Source organism: Ambystoma mexicanum, chromosome 7q, assembly GCF_040938575.1.
Source record: "Ambystoma mexicanum isolate Mex_15411 chromosome 7q, UKY_AmexF1_1, whole genome shotgun sequence".
In the NCBI taxonomy this organism is placed as follows: Eukaryota; Metazoa; Chordata; class Amphibia; order Caudata; family Ambystomatidae; genus Ambystoma; species Ambystoma mexicanum.
Genome location: NC_090941.1, coordinates 984013112 through 984040774, shown reverse-complemented (window position 1 = coordinate 984040774; position 27663 = coordinate 984013112). Strand labels below are relative to the sequence as shown.

The window sequence follows — 27663 nt, the reverse complement described above, 5'->3', positions numbered from 1 at the left end:
CTGCTATTGGTTGACCCTTTTTGCGGTTCAACAGTCATCTTTTTGCGGTTCAATAGTCATTAACCTCGTTCTTCATTTTTCGTGCTATAATATTGAAACAAGCCTGGAGGTGCACACATCAGAGATCCTCCGGCCCAGACTGGTGATGTTGCCTAGTGTACACCCCGATTGCAAGACAAATGCAGCCTTTCTGTGACTCATTATAACTTTGCTACATAGATTCAGCCTTTCAGCTCTCAGATGGGGGAAATGGTAATGAGACTCGTGCTCACCGCCCGTTTCACGCAGGGAAATGGCGATGGAGATACCATTGGATAACAGTGAGATGTACAAAATATTTGGAAAATGTTTTGAAAGTGAAGGAAGGATAGCTCAGGGGCAATGCATTTGTCTTCGAAGCAAGACAACGTGGCACAACACAGGCTTAATCTCAATCCCGCGCTTAGAAACCACTCGCTGGTATTAAGCGCTTTATTAATGAACAATTAAATAAATAAATACATTTTTAAGAGGGTACACTATTAATGTTATGTTATGTTATTACAATTTATAGAGCGCACGGTCGCCCAAAGGCATATTGGCGCTAAGAAGGAGAACTGCTTGGTCGAAGAGAGACCAAAGGAGGAGCCGAAGGTTAGAATAGGTTAGTTTTCAAAGCTCTTCTAAAACTAAGGTGGTCCGCGGTGGCTTTAAGTAGCGGGGGGAGGGTGTTCTAAAGTTTGGGCACGGCAGTGGAAAACGCTCTGCCGCCAAGCCTTTCCCAGTTAGCTCTAGGAACAATAAGACGGTTAGAAGTAGTGGAACGGAGATCCAGAACATATCCAACGAATTAAGACTGTAAGAATTTGGCTCCCTGACTGTGAATTGCCCGGTGGACAATGCACAATGACTTGAAATGAATTCACTGCTTCACCGGAAGCCAATGAAGTTGGCGTAACACTGGCGTGATGTGGGACCCATAGGGAGAGCCAGTGGCTAACCTGGCTGCAAGATTCTGCATACGCTGAAGACGGTGGATAAGACTGATCGGTTGTGCCAGGTACAGTGAATTACAATAGTCCAACCGTGAGAGGACTAGTGCAGCCACCACAGAAGGGCGAAGGGCTTCGGGGATCATAGGCATGACCCTCTTGAGAGCCCGGATCTGATGATGGGTGGACTGACACACGGCCGTAACCTGGTTAGGCATAGACAAAGAGGCGGAGAGGATAACCCCTACATTCTTTACTTTACTGACTGGACCAGGTAGAGGGCCTTGGGAAAGAGGCCAAAAAGCAGGAGTCCACAGTAGAGGGTTGCGGGGGCATCATACCAACAGTACCTCTGTTTTATCACCATTTAACTTTAGCCAATTCTGGTCCATCCATATCCCGACTGCCTTTAGACAATCGGGCTCATCATGGTTACCCAAGCAGGGACAGTTGGCTTTGAAAACAAAACAACATTACTACACACAACTTGACAAAATTTTCACCCTCAAAGATGACCTACTCACAGTGAGGAACAAAGTGCTGGCTCATCGACAACAAGGTGGAGACTTAAAGAAATCGAGACAGGCAAAACTAAAAATCAGAGGAGGAGTAGATCTGTCAACAGTGTACCTCGGAGACCTTCGGGTCTCACCGAAAACTAAACCCACTGTGTTATCCATTGATCACAAGGCAGGAAGCAAAACATTAGTTTGTGCAACACTTATACACTTATGCCACCTATTAATGGCATGAGGAGGGGGCGGTATGTGACGTTAAGCACCCATTCCAAGGGCTGGAACAGGTTGTAACAGATAGGCAGCCCGAGTTATAGGCCTGAGCGGAGCAAGGACCTATAACAAGGGCCCCGGGACGTTACGACCCGTTGCAGCCCGTGGAACGGGTGCTTAATGCCATTAGCACCCACTAATTGAAAGTATTTTTCTTCCATGAACAGGACTTATGGAATGAAAAGACTGTTCAAAGATGGCTGCCATGTAAATCCCCTCCTTTCCTTTCCATGACGGCCGTCGGGAGCAGAGAGGAAGGAGCGGCTGTGGTGGCGGCACTCGATGCTGCCGAAATTAGGTAAGACAGAAAACAGGAGACGGAGGGTGGGGTTAATATGGCAGCTGGTGGAACCAGCCGCCAGGCGGCTTGGAATACGTGCTGAGATCGCTGGTTTCAGTCAGTGTTCCTAGCCACCTGATTGGCTTGCTCCCCCCATCAGGGTGCTAATTGCTATTAGAACATTCCACCCAATGAAGGTAGAATGTTCAAGTTAACACTAAGAGAGACACAGGAGAGACTCATATCCTGGTGTTTAAAAATAAAGTGGGAAGCAACTTGTTTCTTTCTGTATCTGTATTACAGAGAGCGCTACTCATCATGTACAATTTACGCAGGTGAATGCCACATTTTGTCAATATTGTGTAGGTATGTGTAAAGCTCAAGTTTCGTTCCAGATTGTACATCAGACAACCACAAAAATAGACCCAGGATCAGCAAGAAGCTGGAAAGAAGCTGGAAAAATATGAAGAAATTATACTTCGTGCATGCAAAATATTTGAAATGTTTCCAAATCTTCCTTTACATCGTACATGGAAACAACCCCTGGAGGCATATAACATGCTTCGAGTGGCTCGCGCCCTCCACTTCATCTCCATCGAATCCTCTTTCTTGGAGCCTTCAACGCATAACACTGTCAGCACAAGGCTTTTCTCCTGTGAGTTATTTCTGTTTTCTTACCCGATGCTTCAGCCTCGACCCAGGGACCCTCCAGATGTGTTTCTCCTTCGTGGCCTGGACGGGAGAAAGCGCCTCTTTGTTCATCCGCGAGCAGGCGCTTCACTCCATTAGCACCCGAGTCCATGACCCACCGAGCTTCCTGCCGCTTTCAGGGGAGTTTTCCCATCTGCCAGTCCATTACCCGCCCTGCCCTTGGTACGGTTCCCACGGTGGTGGCGCTTATTTCACACTTCGGGATCCTCTCATTCTGTGCCCATCCGCGGTTCCTTTCATGACATAGGTGCAGGAGGGCACGCTGACCTTTTATCGGGTGCAGTAGCAGGTGCACTGCGTATTGCGGTTTTCCAGAGCGGGCAACAGAGCGTGGGCCAGACCAGACACCAGTGGCGTGTTATCAGGGTGACCTCGAGGGGAGAGGAAGTGATTCATGGGAAAGAAGGCTGTTTTCAGCTGTACACATCTACCCATTGTTTCACCGAGGCAAGATCCGCAGGAGCCGAGCTGTTTATTTAGCGCTGGTGCAGGATTCCAGTAATGGAGGGTAGCACCCGGCATCGACCCCCGTCTCGCGCCCATGACGGGAAGAGCAACACAAACAGAGTCCTCCAGACGGACTGCATGCTGTCCAGGGACCCTTACCTCGCAGCGTGCCGTGCAGGGCCAGGGGGGCAAGCTGCCCCCAGCAGTAGGGTGACCAGATTTAAAACGTAAAAAACCGGGACAGGGAAACTAACATAAAAGTAGGACTAACTCTTGAAAGTGGCTGTCAAGGCACTACTACACTTTAGAATCGTTTGGAGGAGAAGGCGTTTTAAGTGTTACTGTTCAAAGAAATACATGTTATAATTAATTTAACACAAACTAACACTATCTTAAATTGTCAATGTCAGCATTTATTCTGTGCGAGATTGTGCATTCCTGCCTGCCAGCTATGAAGACGGATTACCAAAAACCGGGACCACTGCAGTTTCCAATTGAACATAATCTTGAGAAAGGGGGACATAGCACCAAATACTGGGACGGTCCCGGCAAAACCGCCCAGCTGCTGGGGCGTCAGGAGAGCGCTGTGACTGGGAGAACGTTTCCTGGCCCTTCATCCGTCTGCAGTCCAGGGCTGCTAAGTTTTTGCAAGCGTCTTTAACAATGCCGTTATTGGGCAGCTGCAGGGCTTTTAGTGGGCCCCGGCAGTCTCCAGAAAGGGTTCCTGAGCCGGGGCCCTGTCGGGGTCCACCCCGACTAGCCCCAGCTATGCCAACACCTCGGGCAGCCGTGTAGCTGAGCGCTGCACAGTTAAACGGACTGCCTGCAGGTGTCAGTACTTCAGAAGTACTAACATCTGCAGACAACCAGTGTAACCGCTGCTTCGGCTGCACGGCTGCCAGATGACCCTGAACTCCGAAACAGGAGGAGTGCTGGATGGCCAGTTTCTCCTTTGGTTTCTGAGTAAAGAGGCATCAAGCAGCATGAAGCCTTTTGAACGAGGCTTCATGATGCGTGATGACTCTTTACTCGAGGTGCAAGGGGGCTGGGGAGCCTAGAAGTTAATAACGACAGTGCCCACCAGCTTACCTAACTTCAACAACCCCGAAATGCAACTGGTGATGGGGGGCTCTTGTTAAAGGGTGTAGCCTAAGTACACACACACTTATGCAATGTCCCCTAATGAGAGCCCCCCCCCCTCGATTAAGCATCCCACCTAATCCACTGGGCAGCAGTTTAATTAAATTGCTGCAAGCCCCTCTATATTGAATGGACCGGCTCACCTTCAGGGCTGCCATAAACAGGACAAAATGCGGATGAGAAAAGGCACCTGAGGGCCGAGAAAAGAGGTGTCACGGGATTGGGGCTGAGAAATGGGGTGCTAAAGAAAGGAGTTGGAGGGATCTGGGGTCTAGAAAAGAGGTGTGTGGGGTCTTTGAAAAGAGGCGCAAGGGGATTAGTGTCCTAGAAAAGAGGTGCGAGTGGGCTGAGGGCTGCAAAAAGAGGTGCAAGGGTCTGGGGGCAGAGAAAAGAGGTGCAAGGGGGCTGGGGGGCCTAGAAAAGTAGAGCGAGAGGGCTGGGCTGAGAAAAGAGGTTCAAGGGGCTGGGTGCTGAGTAATGGGGGTGAAGGGGGCTGGGGACCAAGGAAAGGAGGGAGAGTGGCCTGGGGGCAGAGAAAAGGAGTAGGAGGGGGCTGGGGCCCAAGAAAAGAGGTATAAGGGGGCTGAGGTCCTAGAAAAGAGGTGCTAGGGGCCTGGGGTCCTAGAAAAGAGAGGCAAGGGGGCTGGGGTTCTAGGAAAAAGGTGCACAGGGGCCTAGAAAAGAGGGGCGGGGGGCTGGAGGCCAAGAAATGGGGTATTAGGGGGCTGAGAAATGTGGTGTGAGAGGGCTGGAGGCTGAGAAAAGGGGTAAGAGGGGGCAGGGGGCTGATAAAAGTGGCACAAAGGGCCTGTGGTCTGAGAAAAGAGGTGCACGGGTCCCAGGAAAGAGGTTTGAGGGGGTTTGGGACTGAGAAAAGGACTGAGAGGGGGCTAGGGTCCTAGAAAAGAGGTGTGGGGGGGTCTGGAGGCTGAGAAATGGGGTGCGAGGGGACTGAGGGCCGAGAAAAGGAGTGAGAGTGGGCTGAGGGCCGAGAAAAGTGGTACAAGGGGCAAAATAAATGCATTTACCTTTTCATTCGTCACTGTGTCACTGCATAACAGTAGCACGCTCACCAGACTTCGTGTCCGTTCTGGCTGCCTGACTTCCTGTTGTCTAGTCCCAGCCAATCAATGAGTGGCTGGGGTGAGAGGAAGTCAGGCGGCCGGGACAGGCTGCAAGTCAGGCCAACACACTCCTGTTGTGCGGTTGGCACTTCAGGAGTGTGTTTCCTTTTTTTAAAGGAGGTTGCAGGCAGCTGGAGGGGCTTGTGGCCGGCCTCTGCTTTGGGCAGGCACTGTCCCGAGATGAGGGGCTGGCCTGAGCCTCTCGGGCTTGCCCACCTCTAAGGCCAGGGCTGAGGTAGGCTGGGTCTGTGATCTGGGGAGGCGTCTGATGCCGGATCTCGGGCCCGGCAAGAGCCGGCCCATTTGCCAGCGGTGGTGGGGCCCCTTGCAGGTGACATAACAAACAATGCAGGGGTAGACCTCTCCTCTCAAAAATCTCATATCTCCTTAACTCAGTGTTCATTAGGCTGTGGGGCGCGGCCTCTGATTGAGCAAGGCGCCATACCAGGGGGTACGAGACCCACAGCTTGAATACCAATAAGCCGCTCTGCGGTGTCGGCATATGTCCACCTTTCAAAGAAAAAACACAGCATGAAAGAAATTGCAGGCTGTGTTTATTTCCTTTGTCAGCAGGGATGAAGGAGGGCACCGTGTTATCTGCTACTCCCGACCAAGCGAGCAGAAGAAAGCGGGGACAGGAGAAAGTACAGCTGGCCATCCAGAGGGAGGGAGAATGGCACAGAATGGAAAGGGGGCAAGGGGAAGAAAATGAGTACAAAACAGGAATGGACACTCACAGGATACGCAAGTGAGAGAGGAAGAGTGGGAGCCACAGTAGAAAAGGCAGAACGGGAGGAAAAAAGGAGGATGCAAGAGACCAGTGGGGAGTGACGCGGAATTCGGTTTAGATAGGAGAAGAGCAGGTGTGAACAAATATTACAAGACAAAGGAAGGCATGACAGTGAGAGTGACAAGAATAGATGGCTGCCTGGGCCAGCTGACTAGCCTCATCCTTAGGGTGCCTTACGTTCTGTTTTGTAGCCTTAAGTCTCGCAATGAGACAGAATCAGAAAGGCATTTAGCTATTAACAGATCTAAATGCTCGGCTGCATTTTTAAGGCAGTCCGATGTAAGTTTTAAGGACTGATCAATATTACCCACACTAAGGACTGATCAATCTTACCCACACTTTCGATTAAATATCATCAAATGGCTTAAAGAAAACAATCAGTAACTCCAGCATGACCAGCTACTCCTTGTACTTTCCCTGTAACTTAGATCTGACGGACTTCAGCTGTGGTTACATACTTGTAACTGAATATGTATTATATGTTGTATTGTTGTACTGACCTGTTGCTCTGCTCCGTGACTATGTAACCTTGTAACTCGTATGTAAGCTTAAAGTATTCTTGTGTTCGCGCCCTGATACCTTCAGGTCTGGTGAGTGCTACAAGTAAACAAACAAACAAGGAGGCAAGATTCAAGTTTTTCTACCACAGAGAGAAACTGAATGGCATCGCCCCATCACCTTGTTGCTCAAGGGGGAATGGGACACACTGAGGGGCAGGATTTCAAAAGTGATCAGGTAGTGGTCACTCCAGGTAAGAGGAAGGGAGAGACGTGACAGGAGCTGAGAGACATGTGAACGACATGGCAAGAACTGAGAGACATGACAGGAGGGAGAGACATGATAAGGAAGAGGACTGTCAGAATAGTAGGGGACAGACTAAGAGGGAGAGAAATATTTAGACTAGGAGGGAAACAGAGACAGAGTATGCAAAGGAGAGACAGACAAGTAGGCAGTGACCGGATAGGGCAGAATAAGAGGGAGATACAAAACAGGAGGGTGAGACAGACTAGGTGGGAGAGACTGAATGTGAAGGACAGACTTGGGCAAAAAAAGAGGGAGACACAAAATGGAGGGAAACACAGACTAGGTGGGGGGTACATACTAGAAGGGAGACACAGACCAGAATGGAGCGACAGAATGGAAAGGACAGACTAGGACAGCAGAAAAGCTGGGAGCGAAAAAAAGGAAGAAGATACAGAATAGGACAGAAAGGAAACAGGAAGTCGAGACAATGAAAGAGGGATTAGGTGGGAGACAGAATAGGCGGGAGAGACAGAATAGGTGGGAGAGACAGAAAAGGTGGGAAAGACAGGGAGAGAATTAAATGGAGGCACAAAACAAGAGGCTGCACACACGCAAACATCTCACCCTGCTTTTGATAGTATTATTGTTATTGGACTAATAGCACTTACAAAAGAAATGCCCCGTTTTGAATTCATGGGACCATCCCCATTTCACTCTCTGTGGAGACTTGGGATTGATATATAGGTGCATGGATGCTCTACCACTTGGCATGCTACCTGCTCACAGCTACCTCCCTCTAACCATGGGTGGAGCTGGGTTCTGTAAAACTGTGTCCGTAGCGACCTCACTTATCAGGTCAACCAAATTCCAAAAATATTTTGCAAATGGGAGCTTTGCATAAAATATTTTGAAGACCACTGCCCTAACTGACACAGATGATTGTTTGATGTGCAAATGTTCTATTTGCGATGCATACCGTTGTCAAATAATGACTACAAGTAGATGGGATTATCACATAGACCCTTCTTGGGTGTGCCTCATTATAAGTTTGCAGGTCCGGTATCAATGGTACCAGTAAGCTTGCCGGTACTGCTGTTACTGGACCGGCAAACTACGAGTTCTGCTCGCAGGTGCCTTCCCGCCCACCAGGACTGGCCTGGTGGGTGTACCAGCACCCACAAGCAGAGCAAGTCGGATGCACTGGCACCATTCTGCATTTTGCCGGTGCATCCGATCTCCCCATTCCTCCAATCGGGAGCATTTTTTTCCCGGCACCCGTGAATGGGCAATTACCGCGTCCGGTGGGGCCGTAATGGCCCAGTAATTGCCAATTTGCGGGTGCCAGAATAAAATGGCAAGTTTGGCGGCAGGTGTTTTACCGGCAAGGCTACAGTCAAACTTGTCTTGAACTTGAGGTGCGTATGGCAGTTTAAAGAGATCTCAAGTTGGCCAATGTCTGTTGTGAAATAATTAACCAATCCTGACTTTTAGGCTCATAACAAAGAAAAAATATATGTTTTAAAATGTGTTTGCATGTGTGGTTGCTTAAATGTGTTTGTGTGTAAAGACATGTATGTGTTTGGGTGCCCAGTTTGTGGCAACTGAGAACAGCATGACACACAACTGGGGACAGCAAAAACAAATTGTGCCAGGCTGCAGGGTTTGATTTGGGCCCTAGCACCACACAAGGTGGGCAGCTCCGGCATGTATTGTTGACACAGGCCTTTTTAGGCACTGGCAGATGAAGATATGTATTATGGGGTGTGCTGACATGAGGAATGCCTCATTACTTTCTTTGGAAACACAAATCATGAAAGGGGTACAGATCTCATGATCTGGCTTGGCAAAATCTGCATGAAAGTGGGGCAATGCTGGCATATATTGTTGAGAGACCTCCCATTTTATTTCACAGGCAGCATCAACACTGGCCTCAATGTTCATGTGTACTGTCTGTGACCTGGTATCTATTGGAGTGTTTCACGTCCTGTCCTGCTGAACGGAGTGAACGTTCTACTTTGTTATCCAATTCTTCTGAGATTGGGGCGCTCACTCAGTTAAATTCAGGGCAAACATTTAAACCCCTCCACTTTACAAATGCACCAGCTGCAAGAGCTCTACGCTGTAGTGGTGTTATCGGAGTGGGGCGTAGAATCCCATTAAAGTAGTTAGTTAGGTCTTGCTACCTTCTTTGACAAAATATTGGAAGAAAGCAATTTCCCTGATAAATAACCCCCCAAAACACAACTTTTTCCATAGTTCCCCACTCCAGTCCTGCCACACTGGTTACTCCCCTGCCCTTGCCAGTATGCCCCGTCCCGCATTATGCATGTCATCTATAATGTATTAAAATGATGGCAAAGCCTTAGGCTTCCGCACTGCAATCTAATTCACCAAACCAGAAGATACTAAGTTACTGCAGCAGAAATTAAACATGAGACTATTTTCTGCAACCATAATTCTAGAAAATGAACAGAAATCTGTGTTTAACAAATTGTGACCGTTTTTTTGGCACTAAATTAGAGAGCGGTAGTGCCACCCCAACAGCACTTTTAATCATGTCATGCTTTGGCCAACTGTGGCCTCTTCAAACAACACTACACTGCAGTAGAGGCAACACCGTCATAGACCCTGGTACGCCACCATTTCCCCCCTTTTGGTTTTGAAACTTTAAAACCAGGCCCTACCATGATATGCCATGTGCTGCGATGGTATGCCTGGGTACTAATGTGATACGGCACACACAAAATACAGCTCCTGACCTCATTGGCAGTTCAAGTACGGATCATTGGCAAGTATTGCCATTGAAAGTCAACGTCTTGCGTCCTGTGAATTGGAGTGGGTCAGAAAGTGTGTATGTGCCTGGCAATGCAAACTTAGTGCTTTAGAATGACTGCATGACCATGTTATGCAGGGTGGGCCTTCAATCAGATTAGTCATTAATAGCTTCACTTGATCCACCAGCACCAGATGCTTAAAGACACGGCAAGGGTTACAACTAAGTCATCAGTAGTTAAAGTGGGAGGTAGGGCCTTCTTGGGAGCATCGAGAATAATCTCTACAATTTTCTACCACAAATGGGCATCTAATAATTTGCAGAAACCTTGCAGCATACCGTAAACCGCTGACTTTATAGCTTAATGAGAAGCTGACAAATGCCCAGGTGGCCCTTAGAAGCAGGCTCGGACTGGCCTACAGGGTAATAGACCCAACGCTGAACCAAAAATGAAAAATGCAAGTGTGGGCCAGCTTTCTGGTCAGAGTGGGCCACTTTTATGGCCATTGTGGGCCAGTTTGATATGTTACTTGACTATGTGGCTAGTAGCTTTGACCATTGTTGCTGAATAAATATTCTTTAAATTGCAGAATTGGCATCATATTTGACCAAAAAACGACCTCATGGGTATTATTGAAACAGCCTGTCATGAAAGGAATGAATAGCCTTTTTCATTGGTGCCCGAGACAACTTCATGCTCCAGTCCGACCCTGCTTAGAAGTTGCAGTTTACAGTGACTAGCGTCTCTCTCAGCCTGATCAATGATGCCGCATAGGACTGCACCAAGGGGCCGCTTTGGTGGTGTCCTGTGGAGGCAGAATCCCTTTTTATTGCTATAGGCCACTTGTACAGATGGTAAATGTAATATTCAGGGAGAGAATTAGCCACTAATCCTCAGTGGCAATCCGAGGTGATATATCTCAAGTTTACGAAAATTATTCCCTAGGGAATATTTTACATTTTGTTTTTTTTTTCAAATACATTCATCAACATATTAATGTGCTGGTACATGGACCATCTAGGCTAAACCAATTATCAAACACTAATGCACTAACAAGGATTGTCCGTAAAACAGTTACTTTTATAAATTACAAAATATGTTACTTTCAATATCAAAAATACAGTTTCTCAAAAAGTGCACAAATCATTGCAATTTACACAAAACCAAAAGCGTAGATAAATTCAATAACCATTCATTCAAATATTTACAAATCATAAACTAATACATTGGATCGCATACCTAGATTTATGACACACATCAATAAATCATAATGTGCAGCATATAACATACAATAATTATGATTGTTTGGATTAATTCACACTTCGTAATGAATTACATTTAGTGGGACATATTTAGGAAGTACACACTAATATGGCTCTTCTGACAACTACTTTGAGCAACATGGTATCTTCAAATTATGTACCCAGCCTTCCTCAAGCCAGAAATTAATTTGAATATTCCTGATGAGATTTTGAATATTATCAAGTGTATGAAAAAAGGTAGACATCCTACATTTTTTCTAAAGCATTTTATCTCCCAATGCTCCTTTGAACACTAGGTTATGCTTTGTTCAGTAAAGTAAATTATACTTATCATTTCTTCTCAACCGTATTAAATATAATCTGCAAAAAACATGTTGTGAGCTAATCAATTTCACACATTTGACTGTTATTCCCAAGAAAGGCAGATACCATGAAACTGAAGGCATATCCCATTCCATTCTTGGATGCTAACGATCATAACTTAGGAGAGCATTTCGGTCTGCACTTTTGCGATAGTGGTTTGTATATAAATGGTCTTGGCCATCACAGATTGAAAGATCCAAGAAGGGAGCCGGTTTCTGATGATCGCCAGTTCATGGTGAACGCTACATTTGCAGCTGCCGCAGGCAGATGTTATTGGAAAAGGGGCTGTTGTGATACATTTCTAGATCTGCCGTACAGAGATTAGCTAGCGCGGTGCAAATGCTCCACCACTTTCCTTTCTTTTACAGATAGGTTTAATGTACCATTGTAGAGACATAGCTCTTCACTACCGTATCTGTAAGGTTGTTAATAAACTAAGAAGTTAACTGATGAGGTTTAGGCCATTCATATAAGGCAGTTTCTACTACTCTTACTGACTTCTCTTGTGCAATACCCATAGAATGAGTGATAACAGTGTTCCTGGAAGATCAGGAACAGGGTCCATCTCCAGATGCTCAACTAAATTGACGATGATCAGGTTACTAGCAGGGTCTATCCATCACCATGTCATTAAGGCAAGATATAGAAGGCTGGGTGATGGGGATCTTTGCATTCAAAAATAGAAATGTCTTTCGTAGAGACAACACATTCTTCTAAGCCTTCTGTTTTAGGATTCCAAAGCCAGTCTCTATGATAGTATCTCCATTGAAAAATTCTTACTGATCTTTGCAGTTACTAATTTGGTAAATCTCACCATGTTTCCCTATAGAGAGTAGAGAAATACTGCCCTGGGTCCATTGGTTTCACAGCAAGACTAGGAGTCTCTTCCAATTAAGTTGATGTGCTTTTCTCATTCTTAGTTAGATTATTAGGTTGATCAACTAAATTACTGTATGTTTTCCCTAGACCCTGTATGATCTTCCTATCTCTCCTCCCTATATGTGAAACAAGCCATATCCCTCAGAGCCATGGGGAGCAAGACATAAAAAAATTGTATTCAATCACACGGCCGACTATTTAATTGTGATATACGGAGTTAAATACTTGTGGATATTGCCCTGAGGAAATTATTATAAATTGTCGGGAGATATGGCGATACCCCTTACCAAGTTGACAATAGATGATCATTTAAGAGCTACGTAGCTTTACCATTTACATCAATGTTTACCCTTTCCATACAGTAAGTTATGTCCACCTCGCCCCAGGGCTTGAGGGTTATGTTAGTTGTGTTTTTGAAGAAATGTGAAGATCTAAGACTGCTATTAAATGTAGCTAAAACGAAATCTATTGACTTCAAGCCCAAATTTGCAAAACACCAAACTTTAGAGGTCTGAGTATGGGATAATAGGTTAAATCAGGTTTCCTTTCATGAGTATCTATGGATCAGGCTCCACGAGACTGGTCGGTGGACTGCTCAACTAAATAAACCCTGTCTTACACTGGAAAAGTATAGTGGGGCCATGAAGGCCTTCTCCAATAGGCACATAAGGGGTGCCATTTCCCCTGCCCTCGAATTATATAAAAAACAAGCATGCACTTATACATTGTTTGGGGCTGAGAAATGGGGCTGCTCATGCACCAAAATAATTTCGGTGGTTGAAAACAATTTTCTTAAAAACCTCCTTATGTTACCACAGGGTACCATAAGCACCTTACTACAGTTGGAGCCTGACATACCTCCCATTGCTGATGCATCAAAGTTTCGTTCCCAGCTGTATTGGTTGCACCTCCATAATAATGAAGGCCTCGTGAAATATAGGGAAGCTCTTTACCAAGTCCAGAGCTTTACCGGGGGTCGAGCATCCCCTGGGTGAAGCACATTAAGGACACGCTTTTTGTGCTTAACAAATCTGCATTGTGGATTTATCCCGAGTGTGTGAGCAGAATTGCTATTGCTACAGTAAAAAAGGGCCATGGTTTGCTACACAAGGACTAAAATGGTGGAGGAGAGTTGTGCATTGAAATTGGGACCTTGTTATTTGGCCATTGGATATGAAAGTGTCCTTGATAAAGTCAGCTCGCCTTTTGCACAAGCCCTTTATTTGGGCTTTAGGTTAGGAGCTCTGAGGGTCGCTACATAAACAAAATCTCGGGTTGTGGGAGACTCATGCATTTGCCCTTTATGCCATTTTGGGGAGCAAACCACTGCCCATTTTATGTTTCTGTGCCCCATTCTTTCTGCTCTGTGATTTCAGCATATAATGCCCCTTTTAAGAGTAGCAGGGCCACACAATATAGCCCTGCCACAAGTATTGTTTTTTTTGTAAAAACTCCACCAATCCGGCCACTCTCCCAGTCGTGGCGAAGTACATTCATCAGGGCATGGCTTGCAAGACTGAATTTGCTATCAGGCCATGTACATTGACATGGGCTGCCAATTATATGCAATTTTGTTATACCACCTTTGTCTAATGCTTTATGCCTTAACTTTGCACTACAACCTCTTATAAAGTGGCCTCCTAAGATATTTCCATTTAGTGAATTTGGAAAGCCACACATTTAAAATACAGCGCTTAATTTTGGATACCTCACACTTCACAGCGTGGATGCTATTACCGAATTATCACTGGCATTTGATACCGTAAATAGAAACATTCTTTGGGCAAAGTTAAAAAAGTTGGGATATCCATTTCCATCTTCTAAATATTGTGGGATGTATTTACCCATGCATCCGAGCCCTACCTCAAAACTGTGCAGCACTGACATGGAAAACATCATGATGGCCAGAGCTTCCCAGAAAATGCACAGGGAAATGCATGAAGAATAGGCTGCCACTCATTTTTGCCGATGTTATGGGCACAGAAGGACACTGCCTAAAATCACCATTGGACTACCCATACAGTAGTCTGAAACCATTGGGAATGGCAATGCTGATTGCCAAAAGCAAACCCATAACTGTTGGGAATTCATTTTCTTAAATCCCAAAAAGGGGTGCAGTACCAGTACTCACCACTATCCAAAAGCCAGCGTTTTAAAACCACCAGATTTTGTAGAAAACTGAATAAATGAACCCAAAGCAAGCCAAAGAAAGACTTACTGAGAGGTGGATCCAATGTAAAGTTATATTCTGAAGTGACTTGAAGGTTTATAGCAAGACTGGCTGAGCTGTGGATTTCAGCAGTTTAAGTAAATTTGGACTGAAAGACACTACAAATCTAAATGTTTAAAAGAAATGAGTGACCTACTTTGAGTGTCACATAGGTTGCAATTGTTTAAATGTCATAGTTTTAAACTTAGAATCAGCATCCCAGCTGCATATGTAAAAAAATGTCTTGACTTAAACTGGGGAACAGAAATGACATGTAGCTAAAAACTGGCTTAAAGAGATTCCAATTTTGCCTGGCAACTACCCCCATCAGGAGTGAAACTTGAGTCACAGCTGTGTTCCCAGGCCTATCTGCCTTTTGCTGGCCACACTAAGGATATGCCATCTCTCTGATAATTGAATTAAGGGGAGCCCCCACAGAATACAGGAGCTCTGAACAAAGCCCTGTCCTGACCCAGGCAGATGGTTTATTGCAGATGTCGTAAATGTAGCTTCCTCCTGGAAGGACAAAGGAGGGGCACTGCCTGTGAGAGCAAGCTGGCTTGGCAGAACTGGAAAAACCAGAAATTCAACCTTGTGCTGGGGGAAAACCACACCCCTTTGGGGCCAGAACATAACTCTAAAAAGATGGATAACTCATAGTACGGACATGTGAAAATTTTATAAATGACACCATAATTCTTGTGATTTTTCTGTCCACATTTTAAGAGGTTTTTAGAACCGGTGGCATGTTCAGGGGGGTTTTAGCGGAAAAGAGGATATTACTCAAAATGTGTGCATGTGAAAAATCTGACACTTCATCAACTAATGTCCATACTCCTTGCGCACATGTGTGTAAATTTGGGGTAATGTCCGGTATTGCTAACCAGTTAAAAAGTGCAAAATATTGCCATTTCTGAATGCAAGCCCCCAGGAAGAGCAGAGTTGGAACAGGGGATACCTCCTGTGATATGTGATGGGTGCATGTAATTTCAAACCACTGTGTAGCTATGAAATATGTATTTGGTTCAAATCTAGATTTGTGTGCAAGTTGACAGGAGGAGTGGACTTTCTGCAGGCTGTAAAATGACATCACTCTGACACAACTTAGCTCCCCCAATCAGGGGAGAAATGAAAGCTTGGCCAATGATAAGTGGAGAGGGGCTGGCTAGTGATGCTGCTCACACACACCCATTTTAAAAACACATAAAAGCAGAGAGACAGGACAGATAGGGAGCTTCAAATCCATTTGCAGCTGGAAGCTCTGCCGGGAAAATCCATACTTTACCTCCATCAACCTTCAGAGACCCAGACCAGACCAGCAGAGTAGAGCTGACCTGTTAGCAGAACCAGAGAGAGCTGACCCAGATCACTGTGAAGTGCAGAGACCAGAGTCCAGTCTAAAACCTGACCAGATCCGTGGCGAGGCCCATTTCACTCAAGAATATAGTGTGAGTACCTAGAAAACTGTGCAGAACCAATCTCTTAGTTAAAATAATATAATTCAATCCTATTTTAATCTAAGTAGAACTGTCTCCTAACTGTCACCTGTCATTTGTAAAGCTGTCACTTGTCATTTTCTAGTTGCAAGCTGCACTTGTCTTTTTGAACTTTAAAATTTCAAATCCGAAAAACGACCTTTATTTAATTGCTCATATCTCCGTAACCGTTTGTGCTAGAGACTTGCAGTAACTTTCCTCAGAAAGCTTAGAATCGTGGCTTTTCAACGGACCTAGAACCGATTCCCTATAGTTTTGCCGTAATCGTGAAAAACGCATTCGCGAATTTTGCCGCGATTTGAAAATTTCTCCACTTGCAAAAAGATAGCTGCTTTTGCTTTCCTCTGAAAAAATCGTTTGCCTCATAAAAACTATCCCTGCATCACTGCTAGAGTGAGCCTGGACTAATATTAACTAGATACCACTCACCCTAAACCTCTAGAGGGAATTAAAAGCATTTTAGCATATTTTTTTCTTCATTGCCAGCTCATTTAAAAGCATTTGGGCCTGTGTTTTCAACTTCTGTAGTCTAAGTTGCTGGGTGAACTGAATTACATTTGAATTGCATTTCTGAGAATTGTGTGCCTTCCTTCCATTTCCTTGCATTGCATAAAAGGGGGGGTGAATTGTCCAAGAAAGTGATTACATTGTCTTTGCTGAAATCCTATCAAGTTATTTTCTGTACTGCATTTCATTCCACATTGCATCCATTTGAAACCATAAAAGTATTGTTGCTATCTTATCCATTTCATGTCAACTCCTTAGTGATTATCAAGAAGTGTGCTAGTGCCAGATTCTCCGTTGTTAATCTTTATCATATCAGATTAAGTGTGCTATTCAATTATTAATTTATTCTAAAGTGTGATATATATACCTATTGTTTAAACTATCAATTAAACCTTTTAACTTGCAAAACAGAACTACTTATTGGCTCAGTGGGGTCAGGAGGATTCCAAGAGAGGGGTGTTATATAGGGGTAGTCATCCAGAACGCATGAACTGGACATTAAGATATATCAATAAGGGTTTTCATTCAGTATTATAGACTAGGCGTTGACTTAGCTGTAGTGTTGAATTGAATCCTCTTACAATATCCCAATTTTTTTTACAGACTGATACTAATCTCCAAGTCAGACTAAATCTCCAGGGAACTATTTCAGCCCATTGCCACCTTTAGCGGGTTACAGCAAGGTTGCATCCTTGAGCCACACCTTTTCAATCTTTACACGGCTGACATGGGCAAGGGACTTGAGCAAGCAATCTTTGTTTCCCCTAAGGTTAACCAGGTAAAAATGCATTGTAAGATGTATGCAGACGATGCCATCTTGCTCGACTGTATACTTCTTTGTCAACAACGCCTTTTGGTCGCTTTTCAGAATTCCACTCACTGCAAAAAACGATTTAGTTATAAAATATCAATGAATCCAAAATCATTCACCTATGGAGAAACAAAGCTAGAAACATGGGTGCACATGGATTGTTGGTTGATAAGAAAAATTTGGAATGTACTGATGAATTAAAATATCTAGTCAGATAGCACAGTGAGTAGAGCGCTCGCTTTGACATCCGTGCAGATCCTTCCAATGCAGGTTCGGAATCTGGCAGGGCCAAACTCAGCCTTTCATCCTTCCGAGGTCGATAAATGAGCACCACACACTGTGGGTAATAATAAGCAGTGCTCAGATGCATGAGGGTTCGTATCGCTATATAAATGCTAAATTATTATTACAATTATTATTATTATCTAGGCATAACCATCACATCATTCTCCTTACGATTAAGGCTCCTGACTATTTTGAAGAAAAAGATAACTCATCTTAGAGCGCAAATTACTTATATAACCTATCGATAATGGACATTTTCAATCATTCTTGTAATTTAATTTTATTAGAGGAAGGTGATTTTAGCACTCCTTTATGGATGTGAGAATCATCAACTCTTGGACCATTATGATCTTTCCAAGCTAGAAGGTTTACTCTGGATGAAAGTATTAGGGTTACCTTCGTTCATACCTTCAGTAATAATTTGCTTTGTAATAATTTGCTTTGAGTCGGGCTCAAGCCATTGAACTTCCACCTTTTGTGGAAGAAATTAATGCTTTGTACGAACGTACTGTTCCCCACAGACAACAACTTGTATGAGTGGATTGGCAAGAGTTTGTTCGGGGTGCGCCATACCTCCTTTTGTAAACAATTTTGCAGCCTATCTGCTTGAAAGAGGCATGACGCTTTCGCCCTTATTTGAAAATATTGGTCATGCAAAATATCTTTTGATAAGGCACGATTGGTGTGACACCTGTAATACTGTTATTACTTTCAAACGTTATGCTTTTTTGCAAAATGAATGCAAGAAAATTGGTGAAAGGAATATGTACTTATGTAAATCCCCTTCTCCAACTTTGAGGAGGATGATAATGAAAATTTGTTTTAATTCATTGAATACAGGACTACTTCAATGTGCCACGATTAAAGCACCCCTCTCCCCAGAAGAGGCGCTTTGTAGATTTTGTGTTTTGGAATTTCTTAGACACTTAATAATGTTCTGCAATGCGTTGGTAAATGCTTCATTCTGATGTTTTGGGAGAAAATCTATTGTGGGGGTGTTCCCAAACTACGAATTTTGCCCTTGTCTGGTTTTTGGAAAAAAAGGAATCGGTTGATGGATACATTGGGCCTCATTACGACCCAGGCGGTAAGTTACCGCCTGGGTCGTACCTTTACCACCATGGTAAACTACGTTTACGCCATGGTGGTTGGCGGATTTACCGCCCCATTCCGAGGTTGGCGGGGCGGTAAGTCCCCAATCCCCATTTACCCTTCCCCATTTCCATTTTTGCCCCATAGGGCATAATGGGAGTGGGGAAGGCGTTAATTACGCCACCGTAAATTACGGTGGCGTAATTAACAACAAGGTCCCTTAGCGCCATGGATTTTAACACCTGCTAAAAGCAGGTGTTAAATCCTCCATGGCGCTAAGGGACCTCGGAATCAGGCGGTAAGGGTCGGCGCTGTTTACGCCGCCGTAAACCCCTTACCGCCTGGGTCCTAATGAGGCCCATTGTAATCTTGGTTTTTGAGAGGGAATGTTATTTGCCTGCAGGACTATACAATTGACTTCTTGCTCTTCATTTTCAACAATGGATTACATTTTTTGTATAACAATGAATTTTAATGTGAATTTAAATATGTGTGATATGCATGCATTGTTTCATCTTTTTATGTTTAAGGTATATATAAAATCATATGCACAGAAAATAACATTTTTTAAAAGTACCAAAATATTAACGATACAAGAAAGGAGTGTCATTGTTAACATACTGCAAATTAACAAATAGAGGATACGAATTTTAAATAAAAATGTACAAGTAACAATTACAATGGAAATATTTTATTCTTTCCATAAATGCATGTAGACTGTATATATATGTGTGTTTTATTTTGACAAATGTATTTAAAGTGCATATACAAAATCGATTTCCAGCTAAATCTTTTATGGTGTTTCTACATGTTTTGATGTCTTACTTCGCCACAGCAAGTCTAATGTGTAGGTATCGCGATGGTCAGCTGGTAATGAGCCTAACACGAGTGGCCGGCAGATCCCGCTCCATTGCCATAAGGGCATCATTCACCTAAGTCTGGGCCCCCTTCAGCTCAATGACGTGCCTTCAAAACCTCTTCCCAAACGATATCCCAGCTAGCCTGGACTCCAAATAATATCTCTGTTATTGAACATGTTGTTTCACAGCCTTCCCACCTAGAAATTGGCCACTGCTTTATTCAGTTTTCGCCTAGATATTTCCATGGCTTTGTTGCACTCTGCCCCATCCCACCTAGGAATTGCTACTCTGTGAATTTGGGAGGATACTGGCTCAGAAATATAGCTCTCATTTTAATCCTTAACAGTATTTCATGTTTGGTTATGAAAAATGAGTAGGTTGTTATAACTTATAAATCTTGGTGATTAAATGTATTTTCTAAACGGGACGAAAAAAACAAAAACACTAAAATAAATATCTGTGTAATAGCTCATTTTTATTTAATTCACAATAAAAAAAAAACAACGAAAACAGTTACAATCAACTTTTTAACCATCAGAAAAACAGCATTTTTCGGGGGGCCTCCCGCATTAGATGGCGGGATCTATCATGGGAAGAGCTTCAAACAAATCTTTCAGAAGGCAAAGATTGTTGTTGTTATCGCGATGCTTCCTGCCGCACAACATGGAGATCTCCACCAGTGCTGCACTTTCCTCATCAGGCGTTGTGAGCGCAGCATGCTGTCATTTACTGCATCTAATGTGTTGCACATATGTTTCCCCCAACATTTTTTTTTACCGCAGAAGCGATCAGTCACAGACAAAACGAGATGGTTGGGATTTCACCAGAACCAGAGAGGAAAAGCGGTCGAGGCCTGTGGGTAATAATGTCAATCCGAGACCGGAAGTGGGGATTGAAGAATGCACAGAAGGAGCTGAGGAAAGAGCATACAGTGTCTGTGCGGGTCTGCGCGTGCACAGCACGACCGAGACAGGCACCTTTTCAAATAATTTCCGCTCAACCGTTTCGCCTTCACAAAATATAAAATAAAAAGCAAGCCAGAAATACGAAGTTTAGTTCATTTCCACCTGGCTTTATAATCCGATTGTGAGCACCAGGTCTTTAATGGACAGAGACTAGTGTTTGTTAGCTCCCAGATTCCTGACTGCAGGCCCCTGCATGCAAAATACGGCATTTCACCAGAATCTACAATTTACACCAAAAGCAGGGTGCAATTCGGGTGCATAGTGCTGGAAAACACAGAACTGGGTGTAAGTGCTTAAGTGTCGGTGCCCAGCTATCATTGACTACCACAGTTAAGGAACCTGCAACCGATGTTGAACCACCCTCAGGGCATCCACCCTTCTTACAGGAATAAAATGTATCTTTTCTGAGTTGCTTATGCACCGTCTCCTGCATCCACCAGTTGGGATTCATGCACAGAGCTGTACCATGTAGATTGGCCACGCATTCATTCACCTAACCTCTAATGTACCTAATAATGAGCACCTTAATAATAGTGTACAACTCTTCTGGGCCTAACCATCATAAGCAAACAACAATGCCACGCACGTCAGTAGGCCCTGTAAGAAGATTAAATTCAACACTGCAGCTAAGTCAATGCCTAGTCTGGGATACTGAATGGAAACCCTTATTGATATATCTTTATGTCCAGTTCATGAGTTCTGGATGACTACCCCTATATAACACCCCTCTCTTAGAATCCCCCTGACCCCACTGAGCCAAGAAGTAGTTCTGTTTTGCAAGTTTAAAAGGTTTATTTGAGAAATAAGACAAAATATAGATACCACACTTTTATAATAAATTAATAATCGATATCGCCCTTATAAATATAATGTTAATCAACAATGGGTAATCTGACACTAGCACACTTCTTTATAATCAATGAGGAGTTAGTATAGGATGGATCAAGTAGCAAAAATACTTTTATGATTTCAAGGGAAAAGCAATGAGGAATAAAATGCAGTACAGAAATACTTGAGATGATTTTAGCAAAAGATAATATAATCACTTTTTCTCTGGTAATTCACCCCCCTCCCCTATGCAATGTAAGACATGGAAGTAGATGGAAAGAGGAGCACACAGTTCTCAGGAATGCAATCAAACACAATACGAAATTTAGTACCCCCCAGCAATCTTAGAGAAAACCGGTATGAGTTTTAAAACACAGGCCCAAGTGCTTTGAATGTGGTGGCAATGAAGTGAGAAATATGCTGAAAATGCTTTTAATTCCCTTTAGGAGGTTCAGGGTGAGTGAGAGATACTTGGGATGAGTTCAGGTTCACTTTAGCAATGATTCAGAGATGGTGATTAAGAGGCAAACGAATTTTTAGCAAGGAAAGAAATGACTGCTGATGGTTACACGTGGCTGGATTTTTAACCAAATCGCAAATCGCGGTAAAATTCGCGAGTGCGTGAATCATGATTACGGCAAAAGTATAAGGAGTAGCAAGTCGGTTCTAGGTTCGTTGCAAGGCTGAGATTCTAAGCTTTCAGAGGAATTTTCGTTCCTATCCCAAACGGTTCCAGAGATACGGACAATTAAATAAAGGTAGTTTTTCGGATTTAAAGTAAACTCAAAATGACAGGTGACAGCTTGCAGCTTCAGAATTGACAGGTGACAGTTGTGCAGCTTTACAAATGACAGATGACACGATTTCTAGGAGGCTGTTCTACTTAGGTTAAAATAGTTTGGATTAGATTATTTTAACTAAGAGGTTGGTTCTGCACAGTTCTGCTAGGTACTCACAATGTAAATTTGAAATAGGCCTCGCCACGGATCTGGTCAGGTTTTGGACTGGACTCCGGTTCTGGTCTCAGCACTTCACAGTGATCTGGGTCAGCTCTCTGGTTCTGCTCACAGTGGTCTGGGTCACTCTGGATCTCTGGTCTGGTCTGTCCGGATACAGCGGTCTCTGCACGGCTCCTGGATCTCTGCACTGGTCCTGGCAAAAGTTCTTGGCAAGGGATTCAAGCAGCTCGCCCGGCTGTGAGTAGCTTGCAATGATTTGAGGCCTGCTGCAGAGAACTCAGCTTGTGGTTTTAGGCCTCTGATTCAGGTTCTAAAGTATAAGTTCTAGGTTCTGAAGTATGTAGCTGGAGTCAGTCTGGAACTGGTATCGTCTGGATGTTGTGTGGTCCGGCAAAACGCTCCGCAGCAACTGGATTTGAATGTCTCTACCTGTCCCAGCAGTCTCTTTTTATGTGTTTTGAAAATGGGTGTGTGCCTGGGCCTAGCGAAGTCTGCCCCTCTCTACTTGTCATTGGACCAATTCTTCCCTCTCCCATGATTGGGGGAATGAAATGTGAGTCAGAGTGATGCTGTAGGTTTTATGGGTCAGAGGATCCTCCCCTGGTCAGTTTGCCCACAAATCTATATTTGATTCAAATGCATCCTTCCCAGATATACAATTTGTTGAAATTACATGTGCACATTATATATTCCTTATGGTCCATGCTTGTCCGCCTCTGATCTTCCTGGGGGCTTGCATTCAAAAATGACAACATTTTGCGCTTTTTAACTGGTTTTGCAAAATCGGACATTTACCCAAATTTACACACATGTGCGCAAGGAGTATGGACATTAATTGATGAAGTGTCAGATTTTTAACATGCAGACATTTGGAGTGAGACCCTATTTTCTGATAGCAACCCCCCAGAATACACCACAGGGTCCTAACGCATCTCAAAAAGTTCACAGAAAAATCACAAAAATAATGGTATTACTTATATAATTCTGACAAGTCCGCACTTTGAGTTATCTATCTTTTTAAAATTATGCCCTGGTCAAAAAGGGGTGTGGCTTCCCACATCACATGGTGAAATAACTGGTTTATCCACTTCCCTCAAGCTCAGCTGCTAGCAGAGGCACTGCCCCTCCCAGTTTCCCCTAAGAGGAAGCCACTTTACGCCCCCCGAATATAACATTTTCCTGAGTCCAGGACAGGCCTTTGTTCAACTCCCTGTAGTCCCCAGCTGCTCCACCCCTAATCTAATCAACAGGGTCATGTGACCTCAGGATGCAGCCAGGCCTGGCAGCCAGGCCTGGGAACACAGCTGTTGATCCAGTATCAACTCCTGTCGGGGGTAGTTGTCAGGCAGAATTCAGTTTCATTAAGCCAGGTTTCAGCTAAATGTCACTTTTTGTTCCCAGTTTTCTACATTCAAATCAAACTGACAATTTTTACATATACATTAAATAATTACTTCCTTCAAGTCATTTCAGAATATAGTTTTACATTGTATCCACCTCTTAGCAAGTCTTTCCTTGGTCTGGTTTTGTTTCATTTGTTCAGTTTTACACAAAAGTCTGGTGGTTTTAAAACGCCGGCTTTCTGATAGTGGTGAGTACTGGTAATGCAACCATTTTTGGGATTAAGAAAATGAATTCCCCACAAGAAGGTTGTATCTTTGGAGTGGTCCCGTGCCAACTGCGCAGTTCTCCTATTCTGTCGTGAATGTGGGCGGCGATAGCTCATCCCCACATCCACCCAGTCTATTGATTTAGTTTGTTCTGGGATAGAATAATGGGCGGCGACAGCTCATTCCCACATCTACCCAGTCTATTGATTCAACATGGGTCAAAACCCATGACAGCCCCCAATAAGCACCTATCACAATCAATGCCTTCCCCTTAGGTACCTGACCTCCAGCACGTACCAGAAATACCCACCTGTCAGTTACTAGGTTATAGGCGCCAACAATTAGAACTCACCAATTAGTGATCCATTGCCACTGAGTTAGAGTGGTGCCTGATAGTGTGCCATGGATGCAAGCAATCACATGGAAAAAAGCATCAGCACAGCCAATTGTTTTTGCTTTGGTATAGGCATTGAAAAGATGGTCTGCAAAAAGTGAATCTATGATGTTTCCCCGCAGGCCGATTCATCGAAGCCCGTGCCCGGTCTTGGTGCTGTGGGGAAACATCATTCCCTTTCCACTCCACATTCCCCTTTGTTTCCCATGTGGGGGCACCCTCGCAAACCCTGTTCCCTCCCCTATGCCCAGTCGACACCCCCCCGTTCCATGACCTGCTCATGACATACACACACAGGTACCCCAAACACACTGTGACAAATCCCAAAGTATTGACATGGCTCCTAAGGGGGGGGGAGCACCTTCCCATGAGGCCAGGAAGGTGAGGCGGCAACCCAATAGTCTCCCTGGGGGTGGTACTCAGCAGGAGGATCTCATTGGAAGGGAAAACCCCTATGCAACCAGCAACAACTATTATGAGAGAATGCAGTATTTCCACCCTCCACAGCTACCTCCCTTATACTCCGACTATACACCGACCTCTGCACATCCCAATACCTATATGTATTGCTGTAAAATAGGCGATCTCATCCTTGTAAGAAATACTGAGATGAGGAAGAGTAGGGATTACCTAGATAAAGTACATTAAAAAACTGAGATAGATGAAGAAGAACACATCTAACCCAGCGGAAATTATTCCTGACAACACTAGGAAGAAGATCTGCAGAGGAAAAAGGAGCACACTGCGTTACCAAGGTACGCGCTCCGTTCAATGTGAACAATTTAAACAAAATACGTCTGATCCTCCCAAGAGGAGCCGCGAGAGCCAGCACGAGCCAGAAGAGAAGAAAGCAGAGCGGGATACCAAGAAGGAAGCGAGAAGCTAGAGGGCCAGTCTGGCATGGGAGAACCACTCGACAGTCCCACCAGAGAAGCTCCAAGAGAATTCCACACAACCATCAATCTCAAACTCGCTTACTCTCTGGGAAAAGTTAATTTCTTTGACACATCCATAACAATAAAAGATGATCAGCATCAAACCACCGTATATCACAAACCAAATATTCAGCAAAGCATTAAGATACAATTGAATATTCTCAGACACAGGGGACTGAGATAAAAACATAATGGCTACAACCACAACATTGTGGACAGCCAGATTCACAGAGCAACACGTATCGCAGAAGCAACTTCTTAAATATACATCAAAATTGGAAACCCGGTGTCACTGGTAGTCACATACAATCCAGAGATGGAAGCTCTCTGCAACACTACTAAGTAAATACAACCCATTCTGCAACAAGATAATCAACAGATAGGTTTCCTGAGATGCCCCTCCTTGCTTTCAGAGAACAAGTCAATAGGAAGGGGATGATGTTAAGAAGCAAACTACATGCACATAGCACAGAAAATGCAACAGCTTCACGCAGAAACAACAGATGTCTAATGTGCCCCACATATGAACATTTTGCATACAATCAAGACACCAAACACGGGACAGGACTACAAAATCATGGGGCATTTTACATGTGTATCCAACAACATTGTGTACTTGATTATGTGCGTGAAATAGCCCAGGTGGGGCCACTGTGTAGGGGAAACTGGTCAACCTCTACATAAAAGCATCAACCCCCAATGTCAGAGTGTCAGGCGATGCACAAAAGATAGCCCAGTTGGTGAGCTTTTTTTGGATGCTAATCATACCCTTGATGACCTCAAAATGTCTGTATTCCAGAGTAATTGCATGACTGAAAAAGCCAGAAATACCTGTGAATTTAAATGCATGCACATGTTCTATAGACTGACAAGGGGCTTGAACAGACTTTACGGTTTCATGAGCCACTATCCCAACTAACAGACTCTCACTTGTTCCACTCCTACTGATGCAGGGATCACAACAGTCACCTGACTTTCCATATATTTTTCCAAAGCCGTTCATGCCATCCAACTGACACTTCACCAGCCCCACCAGCCTCTCTAAGGCAATGGCTCATTGCCAGACTCTCTCCAACACAGTCCCATCAGCCCAAAAGCATCACAAAGACTTGTGAGGTCGCTTGTCTCAAGTCAAACGTCACCCTTTTCTCATGATTGTGATGTAGCAAAATCCTGAAATTGTATTTACAACAAATGTACCTCACTAGACTCCACAAGTCAAAGGCCCAACACATGCATGGCTGTACCTCCTTTCTTTTGGCCTTCTAGAAGCACAAGCCTGAAGTGTGGATGATTGTGCCAGCACTGATCTTGCAAAAGGACCAGCCTGACATAGAGAGTTTCAACTGGACTTCACCCACCAGGACTGGCACTACTACTACATCAAACATTCCACAGTCTTAAAAGTGTGGCATACGAATAAAACATTGCTTATAGTCCTTACAATGTATTTTGTTGCATTACACTACAGTACTAAAATGTGCACAATTGAGTTGGATTATTCTGCTATTAGTACTAAGGCCTGGGTGAATGTTCACTTTACAAGTGAAAGTTTTCTTAATTAATAAATTGCCCCTTTATCTTTATTACAAAAGCCTTCAATGACAAGTCTGGCCACTTATTATTTCATGTGAACACACTGGATACACCTAAACCTACAGCATAAGCACAATTAGTAATTGGTTTCAGTGCCTCAAGTTACAAGCAGCATCGCAAATAAACACTGCCAAGAACTTGCTACACATTCAGCACTGGCCCACAATGTATCACATTAAATGACAGACTCACTAAAACCATCAAAATGGGAATAAAGAGAAGCATATAAAAGGTAGTGCTGCATGCTGCTCGAGTCCTCTCATGATGTGGGCCACCACTGACTACAAGGCATACACATGGAGAGAGTGAGGGCATGGCCAAAGTAGAGGCACATATGTACCCATGACAAATGCACCATTCCCTTCTTCACATAGCATTGCTTTTTTTTGCCAGACTTGGTTTCGCTAAAGCAACATCTATGGACCAATGCCTTAAAAGAAAGGGCTGTGTTGGGAAGGGCAGGTGAATGGCATCAGGCACTAACTGTGGGGTCAGGTTACAGAACACAAAGGTCAGTACTAGAGGATGGCAACCCCGGTGGAAAGATGAGGGATGGCACATATTGTGTGGGTATCAAAAGGCCGGATAGATTAGTGGCTGAATGGACAGTGTACACAAGTTGTTAGAGGGAGTATTACAGAAGGGACAATGTCCCTCCGCTCATGTATAACGATGAGCAGAAACCATGAACTAAGAAATGAGGTGGACTGCTACACCATGAATGAGGGGAGCATGTAAAAACACAAAAAAGAAAGGTTGGGGATGACAACGAAAATGGAAGAGGGAAAAGTGAAGAAGATAAAATAAACCCATCTAAAAAAAGAATAAGTAGTTTCAACATGA

The 27663-nt window shown here is 44.1% G+C and overlaps 1 protein-coding gene across 5 annotated transcripts in view; it reads right to left on the bottom strand.

Moving 5' to 3' along the window:
• Positions 1 to 27663, bottom strand: part of P2RY6 (pyrimidinergic receptor P2Y6) — a 514342-nt gene that overhangs the window by 265999 nt on the left and 220680 nt on the right. Inside the window, exon 1 of one of the 5 annotated variants that reach the window (XM_069640105.1) lies at positions 2718 to 3106. The exons of the other annotated variants lie outside the window; for them this stretch is intronic. The gene's annotated coding sequence lies outside the window, so the exon portion shown is untranslated. Of the gene's footprint in view, positions 1 to 2717; positions 3107 to 27663 lie in introns of those variants that run through there. 5 annotated transcript variants of the gene reach the window in all.